Below are 9,723 nucleotides of genomic sequence, written 5' to 3'. Positions count from 1 at the left end.
CCATGCGCCTAGGGTTTCCATGGGGAGGAGTCCCACTAGTGGAAGGCACCCCTAAGTGCCTTGGGGGGGAGGGAAACCTCCCTTGGTCCGCCGCACCTAGGAGATTGGATCTCCTAGGCTGCGCACCCCCCCCCCTTGGCCCTCCTATATATAGTTGAGGAGAGGGAGGACTTCATACCTCAGCCTTTGGTGCTTCCCTCTCTCCCCGTTACGTCTCTCTCTCGTAGTATAGGCGAAGCCCTGCTACTGTGACGCCCTGCATCCACCACCACGCCGTCGTGCTGCTGGATCTTCATCAACCTCTCCTCCCCCTTTGCTGGATCAAGAAAGGAGGAGACGTCATCCGTTCCGTACGTGTGTTGAACGCGGAGGCACCGTCCGTTCGGTGCTAAGATCAACGGTGTTTTGAATCACATCGTGTTCGACTACATCATCCCCGTTCTTTGAACGCTTCCGCTCGCGATCTACAAGGTACGTAGATGCTTGCCGTTACTAGTCTTATCTTGATTCGGTGGCATCGTGGGATGAAGCGGCCCGGACCGACCTTACACGTACTCTTACGTGAGACAGGTTCCACCGACTGACATGCACTAGTTGCATAAGGTGGCCAGCGGGTGTCTGTCTCTCCTACTTTAGTCGGATCGGATTCGATGAAAAGGGTCCTTATGAAGGGTAAATAGCAATTGGCATATCACGTTGTGGTATTTGCGTAGGTAAGAAACATTCTTGCTAGAAACCCATAGCAGCCACGTAAAACATGCAAACAACAATTAGAGGACGTCTAACTTGTTTTTGCAGGGTATGCTATGTGATGTGATATGGCCAAAGTTGTGATGAATGATGAATGATCCGTATGTGATGTATGAGATTTTCATGCTATTGTAATAGGAATCACAACTTACATGTCGATGAGTATGACGGTGACAGGATGATCATGGAGCCCCAAGATGGAGATCAAAGGAGCTATGTGATATTGGCCATATCATGTCACTATTATTATTTGATTGCATGTGATGTTTATCATGTTTTGCATCTTGTTTACTTAGTACGACGGTAGTAAATAAGATGATCCCTTACAACAATTTCAAGAAGTGTTCTCCCCTAACTGTGCACCGTTGCTACAGTTCATCGTTTCGAAGCATCACGTGTTAATCGGGTGTGATAGATCCTTACGTTCACATACAACGGGTGTAAGAAGTTTTACACATGCAAAAACACTTAGGGTTAACTTGACGAGCCTAGCATGTGAAGACATGGCCTCGGAACACAGAGACCGAAAGGTCGAACACGAGTCGTATGGAAGATACGATCAACATGAAGATGTTCACCGGCGATGACTAGTCCGTCTCACATGTTAATCGGACATGGCCTAGTCGACTCGGATCGTGTAACACTTAGATGACTAGAGGGATGTCTAATCTGAGTGGGAGTTCATTAATAAGTTGATTAGATGAACTTAATTATCATGAACTTAGTCTAAAACCTTTACAATATGTCTTGTAGATCAAATGGCCAATGTTGTATTCAATTTCAACGCGTTCCTAGAGAAAACCAAGCTGAAAGACGATGGCAGCAACTATACGGACTGGGTCCGGAACCTGAGGATCATCCTCATAGCTGCCAAGAAAGATTATGTCCTACAAGCACCGCTAGGTGATCCACCCGTCCCACAAAACCAAGACGCTATGAACGCTTGGCAGACACGTACTGATGACTACTCCCTCGTTCAGTGCGGCATGCTTTACAGCTTAGAGCCGGGGCTCCAAAAGCGTTTTGAGAGACATGGAGCATATGAGATGTTCGAAGAGCTAAAAATGGTTTTTCAAGCTCATGCCCGGATCGAGAGATATGAAGTCTCCGATAAGTTCTTTAGCTGTAAGATGGAGGAAAATAGTTCTGTCAGTGAGCACATACTCACTATGTCTGGGTTACATAACCGCTTGACTCAGCTGGGAGTTAATCTCCCGGATGACGCGGTCATTGACAGAATCCTCCAGTCGCTTCCACCAAGCTACAAGAGCTTTGTGATGAACTTCAATATGCAGGGGATGGTAAAGACCATTCCTGAAGTATTTGCTATGCTGAAATCAGCAGAGGTAGAAGTCAAGAAGGAACATCAAGTGTTGATGATGAATAAAACCACTAAGTTCAAAAAGGGCAAGGGTAAAAAGAACTTCAAGAAGGACGGCAAGGAAGTTGCTGCGCCCGGCAAGCAAGCTGTCGGGAAGAAGTCAAAGAATGGACCCAAGCCTGAGACAGAGTGCTTTTATTGCAAAGGGAAGGGTCACTGGAAGCGGAACTGCCCCAAATACTTAGCGGACAAGAAGGCCGGCAACACCAAAGGTATATTTGATATACATGTAATTGATGTGTACCTTACCAGTACTCGTAGTAACTCCTGGGTATTTGATGCCGGTGCTGTTGCTCATATTTGTAACTCACCGCAGGAGCTGCGGAATAAACGAAAACTGGAGAAGGACGAGGTGACGATGCGCGTCGGGAATGGTTCCAAGGTCGATGTGATCGCCGTCGGCACGCTACCTCTACATTTACCTACGGGATTAGTGATAAACCTCAATAATTGTTATTTAGTGCCATGTTTGAGCATGAACATTGTATCAGGATCTCGTTTAATACGAGATGGCTACTCATTTAAATCCGAGAATAATGGTTGTTCTATTTATATGAGAGATATGTTTTATGGTCATGCTCCGATAGTCAATGGTTTATTCTTAATGAATCTCGAGCGTATTACTACACATATTCATAGTGTGAATACCAAAAGATGTAAAGTTGATAATGATAGTCCCACATACTTATGGCACTGCCGCCTTGGTCACATAGGTGTCAAACGCATGAAGAAGCTCCATGCAGATGGACTTTTAGAGTCTCTTGATTATGAATCATTTGACACGTGCGAACCATGCCTCATGGGTAAAATGACCAAGACTCCGTTCTCAGGAACAATGGAGCGAGCAACCAACTTGTTGGAAATCATACATACTGATGTGTGCGGTCCAATGAGTGTTGAGGCTCGCGGTGGCTATCGTTATGTTCTCACCCTCACTGATGACTTAAGTAGATATGGGTATGTCTACTTAATGAAACACAAGTCTGAAACCTTTGAAAAGTTCAAGGAATTTCAGAGTGAAGTTGAGAATAAACGTGACAGGAAAATCAAGTTTCTACGATCAGATCGTGGAGGAGAATACTTGAGTCACGAATTTGGCACACACTTAAGAAAATGTGGAATAGTTTCACAACTCACGCCGCCTGGAACACCTCAGCGTAATGGTGTGTCCGAACGTCGTAATCGCACTTTATTAGATATGGTGCGATCTATGATGTCTCTTGCCGATTTACCGCTATCTTTTTGGGGCTATGCTTTAGAGACTGCCGCATTCACTTTAAATAGGGCACCGTCGAAATCCGTTGAGACGACACCGTATGAATTATGGTTTGGGAAGAAACCTAAGCTGTCGTTTCTAAAAGTTTGGGGATGCGATGCTTATGTCAAGAAACTTCAACCTGAAAAGCTCGAACCCAAGTCGGAAAAATGCGTCTTCATAGGATACCCTAAAGAAACTTATGGGTATACCTTCTACCTCAGATCCGAAGGCAAGATCTTTGTTGCCAGGAATGGATCCTTTCTAGAGAAAGAGTTTCTCTCGAAAGAAGTAAGTGGGAGGAAAGTAGAACTTGATGAAGTATTGCCTCTTGAACCGGTAAATGGCGCAACTCAAGAAAATGTTCCTGAGGCACCTGCACTGACTAGAGAGGAAGTTATTAATGATGATCAAGATACTTCTGATCAAGCTCCTACTGAAATTCGAAGGTCCACAAGGACACGTTCCGCACCAGAGTGGTACGGCAACCCTGTCTTGGAAATCATGTTGTTAGACAACAGTGAACCTTCGAACTATGAAGAAGCGATGGCGGGCCCGGATTCCGACAAATGGCTAGAAGCCATGAAATCCGAGATAGGATCCATGTATGAAAACGAAGTATGGACTTTGACTGACTTACCCGTTGAACGGCGAGCCATAGAAAATAAATGGATCTTTAAGAAGAAGACAGACGCGGATGGTAATGTGACCATCTATAAAGCTCGACTTGTCGCTAAGGGTTATCGACAAGTTCAAGGGGTTGACTATGATGAGACTTTCTCACCGGTAGCGAAGCTGAAGTCCGTCCGAATCATGTTAGCAGTTGCCGCATTCTACGATTATGAAATATGGCAAATGGACGTCAAAACGGCATTCCTTAATGGTTTCCTTAAGGAAGAATTGTATATGATCCAGCCGGAAGGTTTTGTCGATCCTAAGAATGCTGACAAGGTGTGCAAGCTCCAACGCTTGATTTATGGGCTGGTGCAAGCATCTCGGAGTTGGAACATTCGCTTTGATGAGATGATCAAAGTGTTTGGGTTTACGCAGACTTATGGAGAAGCCTGCGTTTACAAGAAAGTGAGTGGGAGCTCTGTAGCATTTCTCATACTATATGTAGATGACATACTTTTGATGGGAAATGATATAGAACTCTTGGACAGCATCAAGGCCTACTTGAATAAAAGTTTTTCAATGAAGGACCTTGGAGAAGCTGCTTATATATTAGGCATCAAGATCTACAGAGATAGATCAAGACGCCTCATAGGTCTTTCACAAAGCACATACCTTGATAAGATTTTGAAGAAGTTCAAAATGGATCAGTCCAAGAAAGGGTTCTTGCCTGTTTTGCAAGGTATGAAATTGAGCTCAGCTCAATGTCCGACCACGGCAGAAGAGATAGAAGAGATGAGTGTCATCCCCTATGCCTTAGCCATAGGTTCTATTATGTATGCCATGCTGTGTACCAGACCTGATGTAAACCTTGCCGTAAGTTTGGTAGGAAGGTACCAAAGTAATCCCGGCAAGGAACACTGGACAGCGGTCAAGAATATCCTGAAGTACCTGAAAAGGACTAAGGAAATGTTTCTCGTTTATGGAGGTGACGAAGAGCTCGTCGTAAAGGGTTACGTCGATGCTAGCTTCGACACAGATCTGGATGACTCTAAGTCACAAACCGGATACGTGTATATGTTGAATGGTGGAGCAGTGAGCTGGTGCAGCTGCAAACAGAGCGTCGTGGCGGGATCTACATGTGAAGCGGAGTACATGGCAGCCTCGGAGGCAGCACATGAAGCAATATGGGTGAAGGAGTTCATCACCGACCTAGGAGTCATACCCAATGCGTCGGGGCCAATCAAACTCTTTTGTGACAACACTGCAGCTATTGCACTTGCCAAGGAGCCCAGGTTTCACAAGAAGACAAGGCACATCAAGCGTCGCTTCAACTCCATTCGTGAAAATGTTCAAGATGGAGACATAGAGATTTGTAAAGTACATACGGACCTGAATATAGCAAATCCGTTGACTAAACCTCTCCCTAGGGCAAAACATGATCAACACCAGAATTCCATGGGTGTTCGATTCATCACAATGTAACTAGATTATTGACTCTAGTGCAAGTGGGAGACTGTTGGAAATATGCCCTAGAGGCAATAATAAAAGCATTATTATTATATTTCTTTGTTCATGGTAATTGTCTTTATTCATGCTATAACTGTATTATCCGGAAATCGTAATACACGTGTGAATACATAGACCATAATATGTCCCTAGTAAGCCTCTAGTTGACTAGCTCGTTGATCAACAGATAGTCATGGTTTCCTGGCTATGGACATTGGATGTCATTGATAACGGGATCACATCATTAGGAGAATGATGTGATGGACAAGACCTAATACTAAGCATAGCACAAGATCGTGTAGTTCGCTTGCTAGAGCTTTTCCAATGTCAAGTATTTTTTCCTTTGACCATGAGATCGTGTAACTCCCGGATACCGTAAGAATGCTTTGGGTGTATCAAACGTCACAACGTAACTGGGTGACTATAAAGGTGCATTACAGGTATTTCCGAAAGTGTCTGTTGGGTTGACACGGATCGAGACTGGGATTTGTCACTCCATATAACGGAGAGGTATCACTGGGCCCACTCGGTAATGCATCATCATTATGAGCTCAAGGTGACCAAGTGGTTGATCACGGGATCATGCATTATGGTACGAGTAAAGTGACTTGCCGGTAACGAGATTGAACAAGGTATTGGGATACCAACGATCGAGTCTCGGGCAAGTAACATACCGATTGACAAAGGGAATTGTATACGGGGTTGATTAATCCTCGACATCGTGGTTCATACGATGAGATCATCGTGGAGCATGTGGGAGCCATCATGGGTATCCAGATCCCGCTGTTGGTTATTGGCTGGAGAGTCGTCTCGGTCATGTCTGCTTGTCTCCCGAACCCGTAGGGTCTACACACTTAAGGTTCGGTGACGCTAGGGTTATTAAGATATGTGTATGCAGTAACCCGAATATTGTTCAGAGTCCCGGATGAGATCCCGGACGTCGCGAGGAGTTCCGGAATGGTCCGGAGGTAAAGAATTATATATAGGAAGTGTTGTTTCGGCCATCGGGACAAGTTTCGGGGTTATCGGTATTGTACTGGGACCACCGGAGGGGTCCCGGGGGCCCACCGGGTGGGGCCACCTGTACCGGGGGGGCACATGGGCTGTAGGGGGTGCGCCTTGGCCTATATGGGCCAAGGGCACCAGCCCCTATAGGCCCATGCGCCTAGGGTTTCCATGGGGAGGAGTCCCACTAGTGGAAGGCACCCCTAAGTGCCTTGGGGGGGAGGGAAACCTCCCTTGGGCCGCCGCACCTAGGAGATTGGATCTCCTAGGCTGTGCACCACCCCCCCCCCTTGGCCCTCCTATATATAGTTGAGGAGAGGGAGGACTTCATACCTCAGCCTTTGGTGCTTCCCTCTCTCCCCGTTACGTCTCTCTCTCGTAGTATAGGCGAAGCCCTGCTACTGTGACGCCCTGCATCCACCACCACGCCGTCGTGCTGCTGGATCTTCATCAACCTATCCTCCCCCTTTGCTGGATCAAGAAAGGAGGAGACGTCATCCATTCCGTACGTGTGTTGAACGCGGAGGCACCGTCCGTTCGGTGCTAAGATCATCGGTGTTTTGAATCACATCGTGTTCGACTACATCATCCCCGTTCTTTGAACGCTTCCGCTCGCGATCTACAAGGTACGTAGATGCATCTAATCACTCGTTGCTAGATGAACTCCTAGATGGATCCTGGTGAAACCGTAGGAAAAATTTTTGTTTTCTGCAACGTTCCCCAACAAGGGGAGTCCTACTCCCACTAGGAGAAGGACTCCCCCCCCCTCTCCTTGGCGCACCAAGGGCCGGCCGGCCTCCCCCTTGCTCCTTTATATACGGGGGCAGGGGGGCACCCTAGAACACACAAGTTGATCTTCGTGATCGTTCCTTAGCCGTGTGCGGTGCCCCCCTCCACGATATTACACCTCGATCATATTGTAGTGGTGCTTAGGCGAAGCCCTGCGACAGTTGAACATCAAGATCGTCACCACGCCGTCGTGCTAACGAAACTCCTCCCCGAAGCTTTGCTGGATCGGAGCCCGGGGTGCGTCATCGAGCTGTACGTGTGTCAAGAACTCGGAGGTGCCGGAGTAACGGTGCTTGGATCGGTTGGACCGGGAAGACGTACGACTACTTCCTCTACGTTGCGTCAACGCTTCCGCGTCGGTCTACGAGGGTACGTAGACAACACTCTCCCTCTCGTTGCTATGCATCACCATGATCTTGTGTGTGCGTAGGAAATTTTTTGAAATTACTACGTTCCCCAACAGTGGCATCCGAGCCTAGGTTTTATGTGTTGATGTTATATGCACGAGTAGAACACAAGTGAGTTGTGGGCGATATAAGTCATACTGCTTACCAGCATGTCATACTTTGGTTCGGCGGTATTGTTGGACGAAGCGGCCCGGACCGACATTACGCGTACGCTTACGGGAGACCGGTACTCCCGACGTGCTTTGCACATAGGTGGCTTGCGGGTGACAATTTCTCCAACTTTAGTTGAACCGAGTGTGGCTACGCCCGGTCCTTGCGAAGGTTAAAACAGCACCAACTTGACAAACTATCGTTGTGGTTTTGATGCGTAGGTAAGATTGGTTCTTGCTTAAAGCCCATAGCAGCCACGTAAAACTTGCAACAACAAAGTAGAGGACGTCTAACTTGTTTTTGCAGGGCATGTTGTGATGTGATATGGTCAAGACATGATGCTAAATTTTATTGTATGAGATGATCATGTTTTGTAACCGAGTTATCGGCAACTGGCAGGAGCCATATGGTTGTCGCTTTATTGTATGCAATGCAATCGCGCTGTAATGCTTTACTTTATCACTAAGCGGTAGCAATAGTCGTGGAAGCATAAGATTGGCGAGACGACAATGATGCTACGATGGAGATCAAGGTATCGCACCGGTGACGATGGTGATCATGACGGTGCTTCGGAGATGGAGATCACAGGCACAAGATGATGATGGCCATATCATATCACTTATATTGATTGCATGTGATGTTTATCTTTTATGCATATTATCTTGCTTTGATTGACGGTAGCATTATAAGATGATCTCCCACTAAATTATCAAGAAGTGTTCTCCCTGAGTATGCACCGTTGCAAAAGTTCTTCGTGCTGAGACACCACGTGATGATCGGGTGTGATAGGCTCTACGTTCAAATACAACGGGTGCAAAACAGTTGCACACGCAGAATACTCAGGTTATACTTGACGAGCCAAGCATATACAGATATGGCCTCGGAACACGGAGACCGAAAGGTCGAGCGTGAAGCATATAGTAGATATGATCAACATAGTGATGTTCACCAATGAAACTACTCCATCTCACGTGATGATCGGACATGGTTTAGTTGATTTGGATCACGTGATCACTTAGAGGATTAGAGGGATGTCTATCTAAGTGGGAGTTCTTAAGTAATATGATTAATTGAACTTTAATTTATCATGAACTTAGTCCTGGTAGTATTAGCATATCTATGTTGTAGATCAATAGCTCGTGTTGTTGCTTCCCTGTGTTTATTTTGATATGTTCCTAGAGAAAATTGTGTTGAAAGATGTTAGTAGCAATGATGCGGATTGGATCCGTGATCTGAGGTTTATCCTCATTGCTGCACAGAAGAATTATGTCCTTGATGCACCGCTAGGTGACAGACCTATTGCAGGAGAAGATGCAGACGTTATGAACGTTTGGCTAGCTCAATATGATTACTACTTGATAGTTTAGTGCACCATGCTTAATGGCTTAGAATCGGGACTTCAAAAACGTTTTGAACGTCATGGACCATATGAGATGTTCTAGGAGTTGAAGTTAATATTTCAAGTAAATACCCGAGTTGAGAGACATGAAGTCTCCAACCAGTTCTATAGCTAAAAGATGGAGGAGAATCGCTCAACTAGTGAGCATGTGCTCAGATTGTCTGGGTACTACAATCGCTTGAATCAAGTGGGAGTTAATCTTCCAGATAAGATAGTGATTGACAGAATTCTCTAGTCACCATCACCAAGTTAGTAGAACTCCGTGATGAACTATAGTATGCAAGGGATGACGAAAATGATTCCTGAGCTTTTCATGATGATGAAATCGATGAAGGTAGAAATCAAGAAAAACATCAAGTGTTGATGGTTAACAAGACCACTAGTTTCAAGAAAAGGGCAAAGGGAAGAAGGGGAACTTCAAGAAGAACGGCAAGCGAGTTGCTGCTCAAGTGAAGAAGCCCAAGTC

The sequence above is a fragment of the Triticum urartu genome, chromosome 2 (assembly GCF_003073215.2).
Source record: "Triticum urartu cultivar G1812 chromosome 2, Tu2.1, whole genome shotgun sequence".
Taxonomy (NCBI): Eukaryota; Viridiplantae; Streptophyta; class Magnoliopsida; order Poales; family Poaceae; genus Triticum; species Triticum urartu.
Note: the sequence above shows the minus strand (reverse complement) of the source record.